The sequence below is a fragment of the Acanthopagrus latus genome, chromosome 22 (assembly GCF_904848185.1).
Source record: "Acanthopagrus latus isolate v.2019 chromosome 22, fAcaLat1.1, whole genome shotgun sequence".
Classification (NCBI taxonomy): domain Eukaryota; kingdom Metazoa; phylum Chordata; class Actinopteri; order Spariformes; family Sparidae; genus Acanthopagrus; species Acanthopagrus latus.
Window position 1 is genome coordinate 3,247,701 of NC_051060.1, and position 26,656 is coordinate 3,274,356.

The 26,656-nt window shown below is 39.8% G+C and overlaps 1 protein-coding gene across 3 annotated transcripts in view; it reads right to left on the reverse strand.

The window, feature by feature from the left end:
- The window catches only part of lrfn2b (leucine rich repeat and fibronectin type III domain containing 2b), a 126,678-nt gene that overhangs the window by 98,449 nt on the left and 1,573 nt on the right, over positions 1–26,656 (reverse strand). The window contains exon 2 of one of the 3 annotated variants that reach the window (XM_037087504.1): positions 163–252. The exons of the other annotated variants lie outside the window; for them this stretch is intronic. The gene's annotated coding sequence lies outside the window, so the exon portion shown is untranslated. The remainder of the gene's footprint in view (positions 1–162; positions 253–26,656) is intronic. 3 annotated transcript variants of the gene reach the window in all.

Consider the following 26,656-nt stretch of genomic DNA (forward strand, 5'->3'; position numbering starts at 1 on the left):
AAGAACACATAAAGTTTTAATCTGAGCGTGATGCAGGATAATCATTCTTGACGGGCCAAAATGAATTTTGTCACTGGCAGCTACAAACTGAAACAAAACAAAAACAAGAGAAGCGTAGTGCACTTTTTAAGGCTGTGTGCAAATGTGTTCATATATGCTCACATCATAGTTTGTTGAAGGGGATAATATTCCGATCGCCGCCATGCTGTTTTACCAGTTCCGGCTCTAGCATGGTCGTGCCTCCGCCAAGTTCTGAAAATGCATAAATAAAAACAACAAAATACCCTAAATGTTACTATAGAGCATGCATTACACAGCATCCCAAATTTCAAGAGCAGATGATGTTTCAGAAGACAGTGAGAGTGCAAGTGTGTATATGATATACAAAAATGTACAGTACATCTGAAAACATGTTTACATTATGGATGTATATCCTATACACTCTGTGTGGTTTAATAAGTTGATTACATGCTGATGTTGCTCTGTGTCTTTTGGATACATCCAACAGACGTAAAATTTAAATGTACATTTAAATTTAGGCATCAGGTCCTCTTTTATGTCCATGTTTCTAGTCCAGAACAGACAAACCAAACACTGTGGGAATTTCGTATTTTTTACATATTTATAGCGAGCACTGTGTGTAAGGGTGAGATGAGGGGTATTAAGTTGGTTGCAATGTGCTACTTCATAGCTCGATGCCACCAAATACCACATCAATAGACTGTAAGAATAGAAATAAATAAGAATAATCTAAACTACCTTAAAGGCACAAGATACCTTTAATGTTAGCGGCAGCACCAGCTCTGTCTGTCACTGGATTTACACACTTTGAGGAGAATTGGAAGTGATTAATAACTTGTGTAAAAGCGCAGAAGCTGTCAGTGTCTATTGGAAATAGTACACCCTGACAGAGACCTTATGGTTACAGAGGAGGGAAAGGAACACAAGATCTAATGATCTCCCTTAATAAAAGCACATTAAATGCCTAATTGTTCAGTGAATTCCTTTCTGGAACAGCACTGATGACAATCAAACTGAAATGAACTATTAATCAGCACGGGCCGCTAAGCACTACAATGCTGCTCTTAATGCATTAAAAATGTCAAAATGAAGCGATCATTTAGATTGTAAAATCTGCTGTTTTGCCAGAAAATATTCACCTACATGTTTTTTGGTTGCAAATTGTCATTGCATGACATCTTGTTTTTTTTACCATGTGTTCATGTGAGATAAAATGTGATGAAAGTTTTGATCATCCCCGCAGGAAAACTAGGTCACTGCAGAAATAAACAGTAACAAGCTAAAGCAAAGCAAAATCCTGCAGAATGTAACTGATGGGGAATTCACATTACAGTCTTACCAACAATGCTCATGCTGTAAAATGTGCTAAATGATTGTAATTTCCCATGCAAGATTCAATTTACCAAAAATATTTCATCCAAACATTATATACACCTCTGGATCGTTACACTAAAATTGCCTAAATAAATAAAACAGCTAAATGTTTTCCCTCTCATGATAACAGGGACAGGCCAGACCCTCACTATCAACACCTGGAGCTACTATGTCTTCATACTGGCTAGCTTACAATTTGGCTGTTCAAGAGACGTCAAAGGAGACAAAACCATTTAAAACATTATAAACAGAGAAGTCTGAAATGGAGATGGTGTTGTATGACACATTTCCCCCTAGAGTTTACCCTAGATTTTATTTCGTTGACACCCATTTTGTCCATTAATGTTTTTAGAATTCTGAAACAACAATGACCAACTACTGGACAATTGTTTTTAGACAGCCATATAAAGCGTACATTTAAATGGCATTAAAACACAAGACACACAAACTCTATGATCTGCTGGTACAGCACATTTCATCTATTCCTTCCACTGTGTCATGCAGCGATGATATGCATGGTGTTCCTGTGGTCAAGTAAGCCTTTCCTGACTGGTGGTGGCAAGTGCACCAAAGGACTGCTCACCCTCTGCCGGCTCCCCTGCAAAGCTATGCACCCGGCTTGCAATATCTATAGAGATCATTTCGGCATGTGTTCTTTTTACCACCCCACAAGCAAATCTGGGAAGAAAACACACTGGCAATCTATTAGAAATAATAGATGCTTCTTATGATTGTGTTTTTATGTAGCCAATTTTAACTTCAGCGCTGACCAGACATACATGCATACAGGCTGCAGGAAGGAGAGAAACCCTTCCCACAAAAATCACACAGGTCCAAGATCCTTTTAACTTCAAACTCCACACTGAGGGACTGGGAGTATTTTAAATGTGTGGTAATACCAAAGTTGTGCATCATGCAAGTTTATATTTAATTGTCTTGGCAAAATATCATGACAGTCACGCAATATTAGTTAATCTAATATGCCAGTAATTCATTCAGTCATTCATTCATTCAACTTCTTGGGCATATTGGAATTTTTGGCAGCTCATATTTTCATCTGCCAGAAAATTACACTCGATACCAGGAAAAAGCTGGCAAAAACCAGCTGACCTACATCCTGATCCTGTATGGGGGGTATCGTCATATCAGGCAAACATGTTGTTGCACTGATGCCAGCACACAGTTGAGATTCACAAACGTTTCAAGTTCCTTATAAGTTCTATCCAAAGTCCATACCACCATCCTTCTGAATGCACATTGTGAGGGTATATGTGGGTTCAAATTAAATGTAGTTAAACATCGGCCTCACAACATGAAGTCATTGCAGTACTGGTGTCTGTCAGCTGGACCTACAGTATAAAAATCTAAACTATCCGCATGACTAACAAGCACAATAAGAGGGAAGTGAGGGTTCTAAAAAAAACATACATTTTTTCTTATTGATTTTTTTCTTTTTTCGTAATTTGGTTAAAAGTGAATTCATTATTTCACGGTTGTTTCAGTCATTCTCTGAGTATCTAATTAGAGGCTTTTTAGTGAGGCATGTAATCCTTGGCATCGCCACATTATTACTGTAATAAGAGTAAGGAAATTGCTGTGTGGTGCTACTGCTGTTTGCAAACTACAAAAATGTTTATGGCTCATCATGGGGCAGAACACCAAGTGCACCAGCAACACCAAACCACCGAGTGCAGAATTATATGGCTGCTCCAAAAGTGTGTGCGGATTCTTCACTAAGCAGTGACCTGTTAGAATGAGAGAGCTGCAATTAAATAGGTTGAGCACACTAATTCCTGAGGCCTATTTGTCTTTCATGCCAAGTTGATCTGATTTGCTGGGCTAAATCCAGGGACAGGCACCCACTCTCTCTCTCTCACACACACACACACACACACACACACACACACACACACACACACACACACACACACACACACCGAGTACTATCACACTGCTCTGCATTCTCATAAGCACCCTAAGAGGTGAAGTGTGTGTGAAAAACCTGAATGTGTTCATATCCACTGGCAGACAAACTATGAGGAGGCTCATGGGGAAATCGAGCTGCATATATTTCATGCACTGCTTCTTAAGTGGCATATTCACAGGCACCCTGGGAAAAAGGCTCCCATTCCAACCTTCTAACTGTCTCAGCCTGAGTCTTAATGTTGCATTATATCAATCACACAAATAGATTTACATTTAGGGTTCGGTATCTTGCCCAAGGACACTTCAACATGCAGACCAGGGGAATCGAACCAGCAACCTTCCAACAACAAGACACTGGCCATGCCCCTGAGCCACAGCCACTCGAAAGATGTTTCCATTTATGAACATGTTTACTGTAGTAGCAAAATGTATCATTTGTATTTAACCACATATATTGTTGTTACCTTGCATTAACTTGCACTGTTTTAGTTCACATATTCACCTATAACCTTATAGTTTAGCACTATGAATTATGACCTGATATGAATGGTTTGACTTACTTTTAGATAGTGACCTCACTGATTTACGTTAAAGTGTATGGATATCCAGCTGCTTTGGGAAAATCTCCCTTTCTAAAGGTATATTTCAAGTTAGATGAACTGTAACTTTGTCTGTGGCTCTTGGTCAGTCTCTGCCAGGGTGTGTTTGGTGGCTGAGGCTAGCCTTTCAACTGAAATTAGTGAACTCTGTTTGCATCTTGCTTTTTCTACATTTTTTTTTATTACACAGACAACCATCTGTGAATCATCTTATATTTGTGTACTTCTAAATTAGGGCTGTCAGGCGATTAAAAAAAATAATCTTATTAATTACAGAATTTGTAATTAATTAATCTAATTGATCGCATTTTAATCTCATATCTGCTAAAGGTACCCAAATAAAGAATTTGAATTCTAGGACATTACAAAATTGTATTGCATGATTAATCAGTTGAATACACTAAGAAGAGAAGATTTGAAATCCACATTTTTGTTTTGGTGAAGTGCGTTTCATAAATGAAATTCAAAAGAAAATGGTCAAGCACATCCCAACAAACCAATTAGGCCAGGTGCATTATTCAGAAATGCAATACAAATACACTTAAATAAATTAAATTCAGAAATAAAATAAGGCTGAGTCTCAAATAGGCACTTAAGCAGACTCCTAATTCAAAATGAGTACTAAAGCTGACTCAATACAGCAATTCAAAATGAACAGTAGAAGTATAAGGCTGTGAACAGTGACATAGAATTTGTCTTCAAATTGAGAGCTTTACATTGCACCCCATTCAGAACTGGGTTCTTAGCGAGGGGCTTTTAATTTGAAAGTAGCGACCGTCCTTGGCTTGCCGACACAACAGCAAGCTAACACAACCAAACAGCTACAGAGACCGAGGAGACGCTGCATCTCCTGGATCTCTGCGGCTGTCCACTTGTTCATCTTAATGTCCGCGGATGAAGTGATGGACTGACTGCTGTGATCGGCTGTATCTTGGTTTTAAAACTCCTCGGTTGTGGGTCGCACAACAGTGCAAGTCATTGACACCTCCGCCCATCTCACTCAGAGGCCGGCACATTTAAATAACAACGCTAAGTAAGTAAATTACAACAGTGATGTAAATACCTCACTTATGTAGTGCAAATTGTTTCAAGAAGAGATGCTAGAGGGGATACAACATCAAACTTAGAAGCATAGGATGGCTGAGTGATAACTGGCTGTATAATTTTAGCCCATTCCTGAAACCTTTTTGAGAAGCGCGACTCTTAGAATCGGTGTCATCAGCTGTTCATTGCACAGGGGGGACCGAGGCCTAAATGGGGAGACTAAAATGCCTCTTATCATCCAGCTCCTTTTAGTTCTAACCTAGTTTGATCAGTTGCGCTGATTTCATGGGAAAATAAAGAAGAGACAGGAGAAGACAGGACAGTGCAATGTCAGAGTGAGCGAGAGCTGTGCTAAAAATCTGCCACTCCAACTTTTTCCAGCCTCACAAGCTAATGCGTTTTTGGCTCCTGAGCCACATGGCACCCAAGCTCGGTATTTATTTTTGAATAATTTCCGCCAGCTATGAGAAGTCATCTAACTCTCGCCTGCAAAAATCTGGATGGTGCAGAGCAAGATTTAAATATAGGTAGAAAATAGTCACATGCTGATGGTGTTGAGGTGAGATCCCCCACGCACATTAAGACATTTACATCGACTAAGCATGCATACTCCAAGCGTTAACACACACGTGCGCACACACACACACCAACACACACACACACACACACACACACACACACACACACACACACACACAACAGGGTTTACCCAATACATTTTGTCGTCCCACTAAGCAAAAATCTACAGATCATTGATAAGTCACAGAAATTAACTTTAAAAGAAAACAATTGTATTATCTATATTACATATTCTTATATCACAGCAGTCTGCTGTTTCTTTCCAACAGCATCCATCTACTCTTGTCTCACAAATCCACCTGGAGAAGCACTCATCAGATGGCACGTCTGTGCTTTCACACCAAATTGGGTTAGATTCTCACCAAGAGCAGGTTACTGCCTGCCTCTCCACACTGCGCCCATTTCTTAGAGCAGAGGCCTAAGAGCTCCTATAACTGTGATTCCAACATCAAAAGTGGTGGGAGTGTAACATACTGTATGCTATCTTATATTTTATACATCAGTTTGCAACATGGAGAAATTCTTCTTTGGGTTTGAGACTTTGATTGCAAGATACTCAAACTAAAGTTTTATTTGTAAGTTCAGAAACGAGTATTTCATCTTAAATGAGTGGTTGAGATCATGTTTATTAGAACAACTGGAGAAAAATGCTCTCGAGAGAGAGAGTTTAATGGACAACTTTTTACTTTAATTTCTCATTCTGAAGTAAACACTGATTTGACAGTGTCATGGATAAAGAAAAATGAAGCCATCTGTGCATAGATTTGTTCCCAATAAGTTTTAATTTCACTGTGCTAAAAAATACAAAAATCAGGCTGTTTTACTCATCATGATAAACAGTCAGTGGCGCTAACTGTACAGCTCCATTTCTGCAAAACACTGACATGCTCATATTTGGATGCCATACAAACCATATTGACAAGTTTACATTATGTGTACGTAATGTTCACAGTACATGTATATAAGCTGACTGTCATATCAGGAAGAAGGGGACGGTGGTGAAGACAAGCAAGAAGACTGCCAAGCCAGTGACTGTGGTTTTGTGGATTTGATAAACTGTACCACAGCACAAGCACAGCTCCAGTCAAGCCTCACAAAAGCAACGTGGAAAATGGGATGTAACTTGGCACGTGTGTTTGTTTCATGTATTAATGTGAGGGTGGTTACAGCCTCCTCATGCCGCTGCACAAATCTGATGTTTTTGTGTCTTCAGTGGAAGCCTGAGCGATGCATTATTTTTCCAGGATCTTTATGTTCCAATGCAGCTGTACAGCCCCTAAATTATTAAACTGCATCAACACAGCGGAGCTTCATCAATAGCTTAACCCTCTTAAAGGGTAACTCCACCATTTGTACAGTTTGAAGTGTGTTTACAGGTCTAGGGGAGTACAACTGCATTTATGAAAAAAGTAGCAAAACACATTACACTGTTCTTGGTCGCATTACGTACAGTTTAAATACAAGTGAGCAAAATCATTGCACACACTCTTAACACCTGGTACGTACATTACCTACTGAGTGAGCTGCACCAAGACCTGTAAACATGTTTTAACGCTGGTGGCATTTCCCTTTAATGGTGGTACACTATCTGTTGGCAGGACATTTGGGAGGACAATCAATTCCTTAATTGGTCATTATACAGTTACAGTTGGTTTGTTTCCAAAGCATATTAAATACTGTATATGCCTATATTGTAAAAGGAAACATTTAGTTTGAACATATGCTTTTATCACGGAAGCAATGCTATTGTGAATTCCCATTATGTGTTACCTTCAAGCTAGTAGACTGAGTGCTTATAATACATATACATACATTCAGACATAGTACATTTTCACTGAATTGACTCAGGTTAAAACTGACTTTAACCTGGAAAAGGCAGCAGTGTCACAGCAGCATAGCTAGTTAGCTACATGCATGACATTTGGGAACAAACTGCTGGTTAATAGTCCAGAAAAGTGGCCCCACCTGCACCTCCTGATGCTTTATTAACTCTACTGACTTGACTCTGCGGGCCAGATGAGGGTCTCAACTTAAGTTTCTAATTTTAGATGGAAAAGGGGCTTAAAAGAAGAGGGTTAAATCAGTGATTAAATCATTCCCGAGGACTGTGTCAGCAGGACGCTACATTCACAGTAGCTTTACTGACAGGTCAGTGTTCTCCAATATAGTATGTCTCAACTTGAGGTATATTGTCATATATAATTTTGTCAATGCAGTCCTGTAATTATGGTTAAGACAGACAGACAGACAGACAGACAGACAGACAGACAGACAGACAGACAGACAGACTCAATATCTCAAATTAGTCCTACCAATCATACTTTAATTCAATACAGTTAAATCAGTTGTGGATCCATAGTGTACACAAACACACAAACACACACATGCACACACACTGCTAATTTAAAGCACACAGAAGTACAGAGGATGGTATTAAATGCTATTTATAACATGACCTGCTTTCTGCAGGCAGAGATTCCACAATAAGGGGAGCTTAGGTACACTGATATGTTTGTCTGAGATGGTACACACATTTCTGAGACAAAGGAAACATTAAGTGGAACTTTGAAGACAAAGTTAATTTTTTTAGCCAAGACATATGTTGTTGCATGTTTTACCTAATTTCCAACAAATAAGGCACCAAGAAAATAGAAAGAGCTTAAGTGATTCAGCTTAAGCTACAGCTGTAACTACTGTTTTATCAAACATGACATCTATTGTTTTTCATTGACAAACATGTAAGTCAAGTGACAAAAATGTAAACTACTAAAATCAGTCACTTGTGATGTCTCTCATTCCCCGGATGTTTGTGCTTCCACATGAAAGAAGTCTCACAACTATTAATATTTTAGCTGCAGCTGCAATGAACAACAGTGCAATTTCCAAAGGAAAAAAAAAAAGGTAAGACACTGCTCACTTTGATGAAATACATTTCATGAGCAGCCACATTCAAAAACAGTATGTTGACTGTAGTGTATGGGATTTGTAGTTTATTGGTGAAAACATTTCACCAGCCAAGTAACAAAATACCAAATGTAGAAAAAAAAGAAACTTCCAGAAAGTTTTTTATTTGATGGTGGACAGTTTAGACCACTGCTTGTATGCATGAGATCTCATCAAACATGTCTGCTGGTATCATTTCCACTGGGGAAGAGGGTAAATTCCCCCTCACTTTTCGCAGTTCTCTCTTTCCAGCCACACTTTTGTTGTTGTAAATTCAATTTATCATTCACTCAAGATACCAATACTCAGTTTGATACATATGATACAATAGAAGAGTGAGAGGTGTGGCGAGTCAAGTGCATTGTTGTGTTATTCTTTCTTTCTTTCTTTCTTTCTTTCTTTCTTTCTTTCTTTCTTTCTTTCTTTCTTTCTTTCTTGCCTTTGGTTTCACTTCTCAGGCTACATAGAGGCCTTACTGGTGAAGGTTGTTGGGGCTGTATGCAGCCTGAAATGAATACCTGCAGATACAACAGGTACTTCTGACTCTGTTTATTATGTTGGAAATAAATCATTTAATCTGTAATTTCTTTTAAACTTAATATTGTCCTAAAATATTCAAACATCCCTAAAATACAGCGCAGTAGAGAACAGTGTTTTTTGTCAAAGTAATAGCTCTCTATCAATAAACCAAACCAACTTTTCAAATCAAACATATGTCCCATCTTAATGATACATTCAAACATATTACCACAAAGTCACATAATACCATCACAAAAAAGATCACATTTAAGACCTAAGCGAAAGTTAAAACAGACTGAGGGAGTGCAGAAACCACAACATTTTGAAATTTCTGATACAGGCTTCTGAGATTTTCAATCCAGAAATCATTTTTCCTGCAGAATCATCCTGACTGTTAGAAAAAGGGTTCATCTCAGAATCATGCTTACATTAGACAGGAACATTTCAGCGAGCTGTGAGTCATGTCATCATCTAAAGACTCCCTGTGGGTGTCTGACTGCTCCCACTTCCGCTGAAAGGCTGAATTGATTATCACTGGATGTTCTCCAAAATTAATCCTCGTAACAAAACCTGTTACACTCTGACTCTTAACTCTATGTATCACTTGATGTTGAACACAGTCCTACTCCTAGTGGTCATATAGAGGCATGTAATAGTAAACACAGTAGTATAGCATTGTCGTGATACAACTTTACACAACTTTAATGTTGTTAAACGGTCAATGTAAAATAATAGATAAGTCATTACAATTAAAGTACAATTTATGCACCATGTTAATGCTGAGCTAGCGAGGTCAGACGTGTTTTTTTTCATGTTGCTTGGGTGCCTTTTAATGTATACTGGGCATCTGGAGTGATAGCGTGTATCAAATGTATGACGCAATGGGGTAGCAGGCAGATGCAATTGGTAATGATTCCACACACCTACATACAGTAATACATGCTGTTCCATATGAGAGACAAATCAGTGAAAGCCTGTAATCAAGCTGGAAGACTGAAGAAAATTATGTCCAAAGAAAACAGTCGTGTTTAAAAAATAAATAAATATATATATATATATATATATATATATATATATATATGACCACTAGTACTTCTTTAGCTCTAAGAGTGTTAAAAGTGCTTATTAATGTTAATAAGACTAAAATAGCAGCACAGTATGAAAAATTACCAGTGGGAACACTGGCAATTTTGAGAGGTAGGGAGGTGATTTGTACTCCCCTGCTGTTGCCCTCCAGCCTCTGCATTTTTGTTAAATCTGGGTTCAATTCAGGAGAGCTGCACTTAATTTTTAAGCAAATAAAAGTCATAAATATTCCATTGGAGAAGTATACGAATAGGGCTGAAAGTGCTCGGCTGCACACAGAGATCATTGTTACAAATACAAATGATAAATATTTGATATGGAGAGTATAGGAAGAGGGTGGAAATGCTGAGTAGATTTTCCTGCATTTCATCACTCCTCGTGAGTCACAGTTGATTCAAAGGCCTGCTGAAGCACATTAACAGCGGCTGGCCCTCACTGAGTCTGTTAGTCATTAATAAAACACACTGCATGTCTTCAGGAGCACTTAAGTAATTTGTAATCAACATAGCCACAGGACATATGACACAATTATTCATTAGGTTGTGTTTCTGCTCTTTGAGTGCTGTGACGACTTTAGTGTGGTGAGATTTAATCAGGGAACACTAATTTCACTGCAGTCAGTTGGAAAATACCACAATTTGATATGTTAATCTCAATCTTAAAACCAAGCTGGATATTTTGCTTCCTCTTTTGTTCTTCAAAGAGCAGGTAGCTGATAACATATAATACTGCCATTAAATACACAGAGAGTGAGCACTAACTTTACAATATGGCTCATACAATGTAGTGGAACATAGCTGCAATACAACCAGTATGTTTTGCTCTCCTCTGTTACAAAGAATTTGAGGAGTTCTTTGTGGTCAAGATGCAGCTGACAAGTTTTGTCCAATATTGGATGCAGGGGAGGCAACAATTACGCATGTGCTGACTTATTATCTTGAACACACAGCCCCCATCACATGCACAGAACAGCTGTTGTGGTGATGGAAGCTGCTTGCTGCGAACTAGCTTTTCTTCTATAGGTGGATAGGAAGGGGTCTGTGCACACTCCGCATGAGCATGGTAGACCAGGCTAGACCAGATGTCAAAACAAAGAACAGAGAAACTACAACAAACACAGAGGGAGCGTGACTTAATTCTCTGGTCAGGAGCCATTACTCTATTATATTTTTACCATGCAAATTAATGCTAAAATTTAATGAATAGAATCTGTAAGCAAACTGTGACAGTGAACTGAGGCCTCTTTTATAAAAAACTGCAGAGAATCCACACTAAATTTCCTCATTCCGGTGAACGCAGAAAACATTATGATTAGGAATCACAATGAGGATATAGAGTGTAACGATTGTGTGACAGCTGCCGCTTATTTTATTTCCACACGTTCTTTATTTAGATGATCCATTTGCTGGTTTTTAGCCCCCATTTTGTGTGTATCCTATCTTTATAAATGAAACCCCTGGCGTTTAACATGCATGCACTCTTTTAAAAAATGTCCAGTCATCCTATTACCATGACACATCGAGTAACATCCACACACAAACCACGTCATACATCCGAACCTCCTTATATACCCTAGGACACAAGTGGTAATTGCTGCATATGTATATCTGTGGCCATCCTGGCCTAAATTATGTCAGATATCAACATGCAGACTGTAATTCTGCCCCTCTGATCCTTCATTTACAGAATTAAACACACTGTGCTGATCTGGGCCAATCCAGGAGGATGGTAGCCAACCCAGGGCTGGATGGCAGGCCAGTGCATGAGGAGAAAGGGGACTAATCCCTGGGACCATCCTCACTAATATGTCAGAGAAAATGCTCAAGTGGTTGTGTGAGAAATGCTGCTGGACACCAAATGAGGGACAAATGTAGTTCTGGGCAGGAAAACAATATCCATAAAGAATCATGATCAATGTATAAGCATGACAATGAACATATTTCACTGCATATGGATAGATCTGACAGCCTAGCGGATTAAGTGCAACAACAACCACTTCAATGTAGATGTTCATTCTCTCTCTCTCTCTCTCTCTCTCTCTCTCTCTCTCTCTCTCTCTCTCTCTCTCTCTCTCTCTCTCTCTCTCTCTCTCTCTATCTCTCTCTCTATATATATATATATATATATATATAAATATATCTATAAATATATATATATATATATATATATATATATATATATATATATAAGGTCTCTACACATGTTCAAGATAAAGGCATGTTTGTCCATCATGTTGTAAGGATCCCAGTCACTATTTGAGATTAAGATTATGTGATTTGAGAAATAGCACGAGTAAAATTAGATAATAAAACAAATCTCTTATCAGACGCTTTGACAACAAATCTGTCATGATTCAAGTTTATGTTCTCTGGTTTCAGCCAACACCTGCTGGTGTTTCTACATCGGCGATCCAGCTGATATCTGCCGGTTCCCAGTCGGCAACCCAATCCTGTTCCTCGGTTGGTTGCCCGGCCGAATCCCTCAACCCTTCACCCTCCCAGCTTCATTTGGACTTTTGTTGGTTTCTTTGGCCTTTTGGGACATATGGTGGATGTCCCTTGAGGGGAGGCTCTGTTATGATCTCAGTTTATGTTCTCTGGTTTCCTGTTTTATTTTGAAAATGTTGCCCTCTTGTGTCGTATCTACCTTTTCAGTTCCTCCTTCCAGAGTTTTTTCGTTCATTTCCTCACCTGTCCTTTTCCCTCCTCACTCTGCCTGTTCGTTGCCCTGTCATTAGTGTGTCTGTATATAGTCTTTGTCCTCCTTCATGGCTCATGTCTGTTCGCACTTTGTTTTAGCCTTAAGTTGCTACTTTGTTTTTGTCCTTGTGACTCATTTTGGTTTTCTTGTTCTCTTGGGTTTTGTATTCAGCTTTGTTTATTAAGAAAAATATTCCTGCCTTCTGTGTGTCTGGATTTGGGTCCTCATCTAGTTTCATCCTAAAAGTGTAACAAAATCCTTGAATCAAATAATACATTAAATAATTTAGCCCCTTTAGTGTCAGCTCACTAAGAGCAGGAGCAGTTTAAGTACAGAAACAGAGTACAGGTCTTTGGTTACTCTTACTCTGTGCAGGTGCTTCTGTTCAGCATTGCTGATCCATCCATGAAAATTTGAATTATAACAAATTTTCACGGAAAAAATTTGTTTTCCCTCCAAAGATCTAACCATGACTTTTCCTTACACTAATGTGTCCAAGACCATACCAGAGTGTTAATGAGTAATTTGCCTCTTTTAGAGAATGAGGATATTCTGACAGCAGAGGTTTTAAAACAATGCGCAAGAGAGTTTGGGAGACATGCTGAACAACAAAATGTCATAATCTGCAGCAGAACCAACTCAGGAAATGTAATGCCTCATTCAGAGATGCACAGAGGAAGAGGATTAGGGAGGATGTGTGAGGGGATGCTGTCAACAACTAAGTACGTTTGTTTGTTTTAATGTGTGTTCCTGTATTTGAAATCAGATAAATACTGTGTTTAAAAAAAGACACAATCCCACGTGTTACTGTGTAGCCATTTTAGGTTAAAGAAAAGTACACAACAAAAACCTGTTGTAATTAAATCTTTCATAAATAATTTAATTAAAGTTTGGAAACCTTCATGCGCATGTTTACAATCATAAAGAATTGGTAAGCATGTCTATGCAGTCAGGCTTCAGTTTTAGATGGTGACAAAAAAAAAAAATATATTCTTTAAACTGTTAACGAGCTCGAGAGGTCTATGACTGTCATACAACCTTAACTCGAGCTCTGTCATCTACAAGCTAGGCAGGAGAAAGGCTAATATGTTTTAAATGATTGCTGCATGAGCAGAAAAAAAACGGAAAACACGGCTTTAGCGTTCCCTTTTTATGAAAAGGTAAAAACCTGCAACAACCAGTATACACTGCTCCACTCTGGACCAATAAATGTTCTGCTGATGGTGACATACTGCGAGCTGGGTGGAGCTTGTTTTTGATAAGAGTCATTTTTGAAACAAGGAACTGTAAGATGACTGGATGGGAACAAACACGATTGTATTAAATATAAAGTCACTAAAACATATTTTTAGGTCTTAGTGCCTCAGTATATTACTAGTCCACTTCCACCTGTTCCCTGCCAGGTTGTCCTGTGTGTTTTCGCCAAGCTCTCCAGCGTTCCATATCTTGTTTCTGTCTATTCTGAACCTGCTTGCCTGTTTTTCGTACCTCGGATACCCAGCATGCCCCTCTTCGGATTTGTTTGTCTTTATGACTGATTTCCCAGTTTTGGCCGTGCCTGAAATGTTAAGTAAACTGAGCTTTCCCTGCCACTTTGACTGTCTCGTTGTCATGCTTTTGAGTTCTGCTCTGCCATTATCAGTGAACGTTATACTTTTATATTAATGTCTTACTTGCTGTTTATCCCTTATGCACGGTGACACCAATTTTCCCCTATTAAGATTGAGCGATTGAGAATGTATTTTGTATTGTACTCATTTGTATCCTATATTTCTGAAAATATATGGCAGTAACAATCTTGGTTCACAGTTTATAGCACTGCCCCTCGCTCAATCCAAGAGATCCTCTCTGGATAAAGGGAAAATGGACCAACATGAACCATAAACCACCAACACTGTAGTGATACAAAACTCCGGTGGCTATCATTGCTCAAATGATGTGTTTTTAAGTTATGCTTAACTTGTTTAAACTCAAAGATTTTTACGGGTTATGGATTTTTATGAGGATAAATAAAACAGTATGTCCGTTACAGACAGCAAAGTAAGAGGAGCAGTGCTTTCAGCAGTAGTGAGAACTAGGACAGGACCAATATATCTGTTGGCTGAAATTATCGGATATGATCCATTGACATTTTTTTAAATAAAGCATGTTTTGAGTTTTAATTAAGGTGCGTTACATATAAAAAGTTATAAATCTAGGTGTCTTTTCATTGAGGTAAATAAAGGAAATGTCTGAGAATAGTGGTGACAATTGATATACTGTAGTGAACTCAAATGTATCGCTTAGCTTTAAAAAGCTGTGAAACAAACACATCTTCTGTTCCAAGGATGAATAAATGAGTACACTTGAAACAGTGATAAGATTTCAACACTGTTGTGCTCATCTGCTAGCGTCAGAATAACAGATGCAGAAACACAAGCCTACACACTGCAGTGAGCCATGAATAGCAGTCACATGTGCTCTTGCTGTACTGTACTATACAGTATGTAGGTTGATTTCTTCCTCCACCATTAGCTTCACTTCAAAGCCTTGTTTTTTGCTGCTCCAATCCCCTGGGATCCTTCGTCCTCTTTTCAGGGTTTGTCTCATGTCAGCAGATAGGCAGTGAGCAGATCAATTACACAAATGCATCTGTGTGAGCAAAATGACAATAAACATGCTCTAGCGAGGAGTTAGCACTCCCACATAACACTTGGTCATTAGGCTCACGTTATGCCACAGGCTTTCAAACTACAAACTGTGAGCATTTTTTTTTTAAATACACCATTAGCAGCATGAAATATGATGCTGAAATATGAACTTAAGCAATGCATCATATTTCATGCTGCTAATGGTGTTTATCTGGGTCCATAAACTGGACTTCTTAAGGTCTCCCTGTATCAGCCCCGTTTGTAATGAGCAACTGTTAAAAAAAAGGAGATAAGATGAAGCCGGCCAACAACATCCAAACATGATGTCATCCTCATTACAGACAGACCCACTCCTTGTTTGGTTGTAGCTATGGCTGAAGAAGGACACACAAACTACATCAGGGCAAGAACTGAAGGAAAGCACATCACTAGCCACTGTTAGGACATCACTGACAGTCATTTGCTCAAATATCAGGGTCAAGTTTGAGTCTAAATCACTGGTCATTATAACCAAGACATCAACTAACATCGCTGCATGGCCTGCAATAAAGACCAGCAAGCTATGACTTGTATGATAAAATGTAGTGAAGTGATCATAATTTACAAAATCCCAAACACACATTCTGGTACCACAGAGCTATTCACTATGCATCATCTGATATTGCTTTTGTTTTTTGGTGTTGCTGGAATAGCATAGCTAATGTTGCTCCAGGACATTCATTACAGCTGACCATTCATTTCTGCTTTCACATCTCCAATATAGATTCTCTGGAACTCCTGTGTTGTGCTGGAAACCACAGTAACACAACATAGCCAGGTCATACTCATCACTGGATTAGATATCACTTTAAGCAATTAGTGACAATCATATGTAATCTGCTGTTAGTTCATTCGATGTTACACTTCCTGCTCACTTTTCAAAATAAAAGCCTACTGGGAAATGCACGATTATTCCCTGAGTCAGTGGAAGACATTTAATAGTGGTGTCCCTCACTCTGTCTAGTGGACTGCCATACACTGTAGAGTAGGTCTTAGTAAACAATTGGCAAACAGTGGAGAGTTGTCAGCAGCTCAGCCTCCCCTTGGCTATGAGCTATAAAAGCTTGCCAATGGCCTTCTTTCAGCTGGCATTTACCCTGCACCATGTTCTTGTCCTTCAATATTCACACCTCCACAGCACAATACCCTTACATCTGTGTTTTGCTTTTTGTAAGTGATGTTGCTGATGTACACCCTCTGTTTTTCATTAACTTTAATTTTAATAAATAATGTTTGTCAGACACATCATGAGTCACTCTGATTCAGTGTAATACTTGGTCCAATATTTGTAATGCATACTAATTACAGAAAAAAAGGCGGTATGAAAGCACGGCTATAATTACAACTATTCAAGACAATTATCTATTATTGGTTGGATGAACAAATGAAAACATCTCCATGTGGTGTTGAGTTTAAAGACGCTTAACAGAGAAAGAAGAACTGTCAAATTAAAAAGGCTGACAAAAATTAGTGGTCTGAAAAACATTTCTGCTTAAGAGAAGTTGTGAGCATGGCATGACTGGTTGTTGATGGAATTAGTGCGGTGGAAAGAGCCATTTATCGAGTAGCAAGGGTAACAAGAAGGTTTGTTAATAAAAAATCACAAAATATTACTGATAAAACAGACTAATTCAGAACTTAGGGGGCCAGGTTCTCTCTGAAGTTAAGGTAAACAATGGCCCAAGCCACTGTTTGAGCAACTCAGTGAATTTAACATTGTGGAATGCATCCCTTCCTATTTGATGATCTCCCCTGCCGAAGTCTAAGCAGAGTGAATAAGTTAAAAGTAGTAACACTGCTAGCACTGTCATCTGTTCCCCCTCCAGTGCCCGGTTGGGTGGTGTGAATCTCTGGAGAGGGAGGCATTAATTATGTCTCACATCAAATGAGGAGGGACAGTTTAGGACCGTGACGTATGTGTTAGTGGGTGTTAGTGGAAAACAGGGTGATGCTGTTAAATGCAGACATTGTTCCAGGTCGGCAATGTGTACTCTTCTGCACCCTCTTTACAAGGGACAGTTTATAGAAATAAGGACTAAAAATGACCAAAACCCCAGTAGCAGGTTATATCAAATACACCAGTGTGTGTTACATGTGTGTATGTGTGTGTGTGCATAATGAGAGGGAGCAGGGAATCAGCTGGCTGATTGGGCAGTGGCGGGACAGAGCTCCATTCATTAGGGAGCAGGAACAACATAACAACAGAGACCCCGAGAAGAACCGGCTCCACCAAAGCAAATAGCCTGGGCTTTTTATTCAATCTACCTGTTTTCTATTAAGATAATTAACGTATGTGGAACCGGGGAGACACACACACAAAAGTAAATTCATCCTCCCTTTAAGGCTTAGGCTTTCAGCATGCAGTGAAGACAGAGACAGAGGAGGGAGACAAGATTGGACTAGTGGAGCCTCTAATTGGCTCAAGGGCTGCGGTGCAGTAAGTGGCAGCAGGTCAGCTGCAGCACAACAGTGACACAGTAACCCTCTGATAAGCACACTAACAAAGAGGAAGGGCAGGTCTGTTTGCAATACCAAAAAACCCAAACAAGAATCTTTTTTTTTATTCTTCCAAATTTCCTGTCCTTTGCATGCATCAACCTCCATCCACGTCTCTTCGCTTTCATCTCTTGCAGCTTTATATTCACACCTTGTTTTTTCAGACATACTGTATACTCCACAGCACCATGCTGAGCATGTTTGCGTAAGGAACTCATTATCTGCTTTGCATGCAAACACCGAACCTCTGGGAGTTGTTGAAGCAGGCATGCAGTTTTATTTATTTAGAGTATCTTTTATGACCCATCATGGGCATGGGCTTTTCTTCAGTTGGTCTGTTTCACTAGTTGTTCAATGCTACATCAGAAACTCCTGAAGCCTGTTCCATAAAGCAGGTTTACCAAGTAGGCAAGGCTTATTGTAGTCTGGGCTCATTTTCTTATCGATCTGGTTCCATACAGCAAATTCAACATGGTACAAGCACAGTAACTATGGCAACTTGTGCTGGGAAACTAACCTGGTCTGGCGCGGCCTGAGTTGTTGCTCAACCAGAGTTCTTGGAACACTGGCCGGAGAGAAAAGTGCTGATTATACCACTGACTCCCTGGTGTGCTACTTTATTATATAACATTATTAACCACCATTAAAATTAAAAGAAAATCAATAAGAAATAATATGTGTGCATGTAAAAATGTATGAAAAATTATAAGACATAGACCTACATATTGATTATATGGTGTATACAGGATGTTCTTGTCATATACAGCAGCTTGATCAGTTCAAGCATAGAATTAAGACACTCTACCCACCCCCCAATATCAGTTTTGCACATTAAGGGCTCAATAGTAAATCTAATTATAATACATAACATGCACTGTCAGGTTACATTTTCAAAATAAAGCTTGATAACAAACAGTTCAACATTGATAAAGTGTCACACTTTGGTTAGGTTCATGCACAATGTATTTGGTTAGATTGAGCAAAAGATCATAGTTTGGGTTAAATTGACTACTTTCATTGATGGAACTATGAGAACAAGCATTGGGAACCTTTGATTTAGAAGGACAAGATCATGACATAATTTCGATCGATATGCAACTTACGATCGAGTTCATGACACCCCTACTACAGAATATATCCTGCACTTATTGAAATGTTTTTCAATAGCATCACTTTTTTTTTTTATCATTCCTCTCATGTCTCTTCTGCTTTTGCTTTGAAATTTGTTACCATTTTTCTCCCCATGGCTCTAGACTGGCAATGACTTTCTGGCCACCAATGCAAAGTGAATATTAAAAATCAGACAAAGGTCAACAGAAGGATTTGTAAATCTGATGGCTTAGATTGTAGCATTTCATGGCCGCATTGTGGAAAGAGCTGACAAAGGATCCTCTGACTCAGGCACATGGCTCATTGTATATATTTTCATATCCTTGTATCCTCCTGGCCCTGCAGTGTCCCACAGGGGCTAACCACAGAGAAAAAAAACTACTTTAGTAGATATCGGAAATTTAAGATATAGCAATTGCAGCCAGGGAATAAGCTACTTACTCCAAATATTCACACAGTGAGCAGCCACAGCCTCATGATCTATTTAAAGCTAGAGCACAACAGTATTTCTGATGAGAAAAGCATATTCTGATTAGAAGATGACATCTCAAAAGCTTTTCTGTTGACCGTTCTTTCTGCCTCAGTTGTGTGACCTAATTTTAAGAAACAAAGACGGTTTCTTGTCAGCCTGGATAATCTGATTTGAGAAGACCCTTGTGTTACAGATACGTTTTCATAAAAAAAAGATAACATTACAGAAAAGGAAAGATAGAAAGGCTGTGCCCACAATGCCTTCTGGCAAGCGCCTATGCGTCATGTGTCATGGCCAGGACATAACACACACTCGGCACACACCATATATCACACACGTTTATACACCCTCCTCCTTTGCACATGGTCTTCTTCTTCTTTTTCTGTAAATATTTTTAAATATTTTAAAAATATCTATATATAAATATATAATATATACATATATTTATCTTAACCATTTGTACCAACCTAATGTGTCTCATACAGTATATAGTGTTCAATAATGTAATTTGATTTGCAAGAATCCACCACTCCCGGATCAACGCAACCAATCAGAGCCAAGGGGAGTGTTATGTGTTCAGAGCCAGGCTTGGTTACAAGCCTGCTTGTGCACAGCAGGCTCCTCTGTGGGGAGGGGCTTTGAAGGCAGGGCTTCAGTGGGGTCAAATCTATAGGAGGAGTTCACATGCAAATAACAAACAAAAATGTGTCTCATTATAAAATGCTTTCACAGACCTATTCAGTCGTTTTATGATACAGAGCGATTAGATTTTGGTATTGCACTTGGCAGTATTGTGATTTCATTACCATCTTGATCAATTATACACCCCTAATATTAGGGTTGGCATCAGTGCACTTCGGCAAGGCACTGGCTTAGAACTGGAGTTAGTCCCCACTACTAGTGCTAAGAATGGGTTAAATTAAGAGATTCAGTTACATTTTCTGTTGTAACTGTTTGATTTCATAAACAGTCCATGTCAATGTGTTCCCAGTCAACTGTAGTATAAAGCATAGACATAATCCTGTCTGAATCCTGATTGTCTGTGAGCAGGGAGGGACTATTGCCAAAGTCACTGCTCATTTATTCATGATTTCTGATCCCTTCTCGTATGGCCAACCCAATCCTGACTCTGACAGGTCAGCACTCACATAGCCAAACAGCAGTCCCTCAGGCCGGTGCTCAACATGACGCCAGAGCTTCATTTCCTGCCCTCCCCCCCTATGGTTGCCTGGCACAGACCTGTGTCACAGTCGTCATTACAAATTCATTAAAAAGTGGAAACAGTAGAAAGCAGCAGGTAACATAGATATCAGCCTACATAGTAACACTTTGAATTAGACACACTGTGTTTTTTTTCCCCAGCTGAAAATGGAAATAGCTAAGAAGTGGCACATCTTGGTTCTTTTTATTTATAATTTATTATAATTAATGTATTAACAAGCCTGCTGCCTTGACTTCAACAAACATCAAAGCAGCACACCTGGAAAGGGTTTCAAAACTACCATGTTTGCCCAGACCACCATAGCCAATCGGAGCTGTCATTTGACATGTGAGTGAATGATGATTGTACCCATTCAGATTAAAGACAATGCAATATCTTGATTAGTGTCAGTGGGGTTTTTTGTCTGGTGTAAAATCTTTTTAATTTAAACAGTTGGACAAAATGTTCCTTCACTGTGGGGTGGTACTGCTGGCAAAATACAAATATTCAGGCACGTACAGGTGAGCAAAGTAAGTACTTCAGGTAGGTAGGTACGTCACCTACAAGATCAGGGTGTGTCACTTGCTGTTAGATCACTGTAGCTAGATGAGCTGCTAACATCTGGTTTGTTGTTGACTAATCCTAACCAGCCAACGAAAAAAGAGAAATAATAAGTGAATTTGGCCAGGGTGGACTTTGTCGCTCTTTCGAGAGTTAAAAAGATATCTCTTGAACAAAATTAATTGTCGTGTTACAGGAACAATACCAACACAGTGATCAAACAAACTGCTCACTTCAGCCTTGTCGAGGTCGAGCTTCAGGTGATGTGTGGACATCAATCATACATAGAGTGCATTTGTTTGTGTCCCATTTGAAAGAGCACTGTGTAATCCTTTGTGCACACTGGAGCAGGAAATGCTAATCTCACACAGTTGGTCATGTGTTAATTCAGGCAGGTGGAGGGCATATGGACAACAGACCACTAACCCAAATGTTGCTTCCGCCACCTAGGAGAAGGCTCAGAGGACCTGGCATGCTGTATGTTACTTCCTCCCAGCTTGCCAAGGACACACACACACACGCACGCACGCACGCACGCACGCACGCACGCACGCACGCACGCACACACACACACACACACACACACACACACACACACACACACACACACACACACACACACACACACACACACACACACACACACGCACACACACAGTCCAAGGCATATCTCTCAGGAGTATGAACACTACACTCTCATACATATCCACTTATACAGCTTTTCTTCGAAAAAAATTGAGGCTGAAGAACTGGCAAGCATGACTATATAATCCCAGCTTTAGGGATTTTCAGTGAGAGACAGAATCGATGGCAAATGAGGGGACAGTGCAACAGATGAGAGTCTGACATCAGGACTCATGTGGGAAAGAGGTGGCAGTAGAAGACGAAGCTGAGTCCTGCTGTGCTTAGCCCTTTCTACTGCCAGCTTTTTATTCCTTCCACCCCAGTGCCTGGCAGCTGTAACTGACTCAGTGGCTGCTCCTTTACTGACCGTCACAACAGTGGGTCAAGCTAACTGCGACACTAAAGCAACACCAGGCTGCAGGGCACCACAGAGGCCAGCATGGCTAACTTTACCAGCAGGGCTTAATCTGACTTAAGCAAAAGTTTTTGTTTTTCTTCTCTACATTACATTTTACTTTGTGTTTGAAAGTCAACTGTTTCATGATGGTTCATTTAGAAACAATCTGCACAAAAAGTTTTATAAAGCTTTTGTTTCTAATCACACTCCCAAAGAAAATGGAAAGCAATTTGACTGACCTTTGGTTCCAGCCTCGCTTTGTTCCAAATTAATGGTTCATCCTCCTGAAGTTCTCCTGAATTAAGTCTCCTAAATAGAGTGTTTGTACCCCTCTGAACATTAAAAAAAAGATTGTGGAGACATTGGAATATTGTCACTGATGTTTTATTACCATCCTAAATGTAGTGGGTGTTTAAAAAATAAATAAATAAATAAATAAATACACTATGTTGAAGACAATCAGCTTTCTAGGTAATACTGTTAAAAAAAATATTCATACGGTTCCAAGAAAATGGCCAGTCAGCATCCATGCTAACTGTTTTTCATCATGGAAACATAGATAATATATTCACAGAAGACATTCAATATTATATTTATATGAATATAAAAAAGCACTCATATTCAAGGCTGGATTATAAAGCTTCTGTAAGGGCTACTAGCAGAGCTCCCACAGCTGCTCGCTTCTTGACAAAAAAAGCAATCATTTTTTAATCATGCAAAGCTGAGTTCTATATTACCCTCTAGTTGTTGAAGTGGTCGACACTGCGACACTGAATTAGCCTTGGTTACCTCAACCCAACAGCAGGACAGGACACAAAGCCCAGCCTCTGGTGTCACAGTCTTGAGCACTGTAAAAACATCCACTATATGTTGGATGGGAATAAACATTATCAGTGAAAATATTCCAGTTTTATCACACTCTATTTCTATCTCTTTAGAAACAATTCTATTTGCACAGATTGTTTCTAAATTAACCATCATGAAACTCTGTACTGTTTCCCAGTGAAAGCAGGAATGTGTATCACACACCTGTGTGCTTATGTGTGAGCATGTTTGTGGAAATGTTTCCAGCAACAGTTGACCTTCAAACACAAAGTAAAATGTAATGTAGAGAAGAAAAAAAAGTTTGCCCAAGTCAGATGAAGCCCTGCAGGAAAAGTTAGCCATGCCGGCCTCTGTGTTTCCAATACATTCATTTACTTGTGGCACAATATCAACATTGGCAGCCACATATTAGGTTTTTGATCTTTCATGCTCTCTCCCCCATGCACGTCATAGTGTTTCCAACACACTGACTTTTCTTGGGTGGGCTGCCTAGGTTTATAAACGGCTGCTAAAGTATATTTGGTGACATATTTTAGCATCTATAGTTTTATAAGTCTGAGAGAAAGATGACATCTGTGAATAGAGACTTTCCCTGATAACAGGGCAGGTATTACACCCCCCCTGTAAATCCACACCGACTGTGATGCCACCTCTCCTGTCTAATGTACAGTGGGCCTATGTATGCCACTGTTTTGTATAAGCTTCTAAGTGCACCTGATTCGGTACCACAATGGTTTGGACTGTGTCGCAACCTGTGTCATGAACAACAGGCTTCCACCACATGTGGCTGTTGTGAAAACAGAATTCTTGGTAAAATGATTCCAGTTCGGGAGTTGGGTGTTTTGTCTGACTTTATAAAAAGATGTCTGACATACAATGAGATTGCAGAGATGAGAGAGAAGTGAAAAGGGAGGGAATATGTGGCAATGGCAACCAAGAATGGCCCTTATGCTCATTTTATTGTTCTCTAAAAAATGTCAAATTTTGATCCTACATCAAAAATCGTTTGAAATGCAGGATAAGTAATTCTCCCAGCATTCACCCTGCCTGCTAGCGAGCATCCAAAGAAAACTTCAAGGACAACACAGCTAGCTTAGCTGTAGCCTGCAGATGCATTTCCAATCCACCAGAGGTGAATCCGACAGTCGGAGAGGTTTATGTGCTTTTTCACAGATTTCACATTGATTTGTTTGTGAAGCAGGCTCACTCTAGACAGATGAGAGAAACTGAATTTTGGGACAAACTGATTTTTTATCTCTTGAAGGCTGGTGCTTTTTATTGAACCCTGGAGTCATTATTTCTGGTGAACAGAAAAAGTCAAGATGTTGTTTTAAAATCCCTATGTTTCTAAAGAGGAATTCTGAAATGACAGTGACAAGGCATTGAAACATTATGCAACAGTCATCAGTGCTAAAAAATGGTTCAAATTGAAAATTCAAATGGATCAAGTGTGTAGAGATTCATAACATTGCTATGACTAGCCTCCTACATAGTGAAAACAGGGTACGCCATACAAACTACATTTTATGTGTGTACATGACCATGCTGTACTGTTTAGGCTTTGGGCATACACCAATTACAGTAATTACTGCAGTTATTGGAAGTGTGTTGCCTGTCGCCCTCAACTCTTCATATGACAGCTCCTTCTTGTTCCATTACTCCCACAGATATTTAAATATTAACTGACAACTGATCAGCTGTCAATAAATGCTGAAAATGCATATATACTTGTATTCTGTGGCCGTATTATTGATCAACAGAGTAAGTAGTAGAAAACTCACTAAACACACAGCATTTCCTGTGACTAGCCCATGTCATGATAAAAATAAACTTGTGTTACACAGGTTAAATGTGAAGCTGCGGCAGCAGGAAATTATAGATTTGCAACAGAAATGACTTAACACAGTGCTGCTCAGATTGTCTCTGTTCTTGTAAAATAGCTGGTAAAGGTAAATTATTAATAGCTGATAAAGGTAAATGATGTGTTATCACAAGGTATGTAGGGATAGTTTCATCACTGAGGCAACCCTAGTATTGCTTTATACCAATCTGATGCTGTTTCTATGAGATGACTCAATGACTGGTCCTAACTTGTCCCAGAGTGCTGCTGCTGTCTCCAGCTGCTCACAGTGATTGGACTCCTCGCAGCACATGAGATACTGTTAAAGAAACAAGCTCTTACTAATGCTGTCCTTCCATCTCTACACAGGCTGGCACAGGGAGAGGAGGTGGAGGTGGAGGCTGATTCAGTGAGTGACCAGAAGGAAGGCCAAGAAGCTGAGACGACAGAGAGGTAGGAAGGAGATGAGAGGTAGGAACTAAATTAGAATGCTGCTGAGGAGGATGTGGATGGGGCATGAGGTGTGCCATAGTCTGCGGTCGGGCTTCAGTCAACACCGAGACACAGCTCTCTGCTGGTCTCCGTGGAGCTCAGCATGGGGCTTAGTGTACGTCAGCCAAGAGCATGGAGACATATGTGCCATTATTTATAGCCAGCAGATCCGCTGAGAGGCCCAGGGGCTGCTTAGAGAAGGTATTATTTGAGAACCCAAAGACCAACCTGGCCAACGTTGAGCTCACAGGACATTTAGCAGCAAAAAGAGCCAACACATCCCCTCTCAGGAGGGGCACTAATACTGTCAGCAGAAATTAATTACAGTAAAGATAAGTGAGTGTCACTGAGACCATTCTTTACTACATTGCAGATGATGAGGTGGAACTACAGCAGGGACAGAAAACAACAGGAACCCAGTTCCTCATTCTGACATCACACTTTCTCCAACACTGGAATATGAAGAAAAGAACTGAATAACTCTGGTCCCTGGTGACATACATCATGCAGTAGAGCTTTCCCGCTCATATTCCATTTAGTGCACCAGTGAGGTAGAGCAAGTCATAGCTCTGACAGATTTAAGCTATGATTACTAAGGGATTAACAGTTTCATTGTGGCGTCCGGTCCGGGAACTCAATAATGGACGTGGTAGATTAATGCCCCCTCCCCCGCAGCAATCAGGACATGGTGTTGCTCTGGCGCCTGCAGCTCAGCCTCCTCTAGCATGACAGCAAAATATGTGTTGGAAGGGTTAATGGTAAGTCAATTAGAGTATGGCTCTAATCCGCATGTGGCAAAGGTCATCTCTTAGCAGACAGTAGGATTAGGGCTGGAGGTTCCCTTGCTTGGTGTGCTATTTCACCTGAATCCACACGGCCTGCCAATGCATCCCTTACCTCCTCCCTCCTCCCTCCCCCTGAAGCCCAGTAAACAACCTCCAGCTATCAGCCCCATCTGAGACTACCTCACCATCACTGAGTGGGATGTAAAGGTCAATCCATTATTCATCTCACCCCACCACTCACATGGTTACCTGATCAGGAAGCATGGGAACAGTCAAGGTCACAAACCGTGAAGTGTCTCAATAAAGGCAACATGCTCACAGTTCTTAGCCCCCACGGCCACAACAAAACTAGAACAGAAAATCAAATGTGGACAGTGTTCAACAACAAGCTGC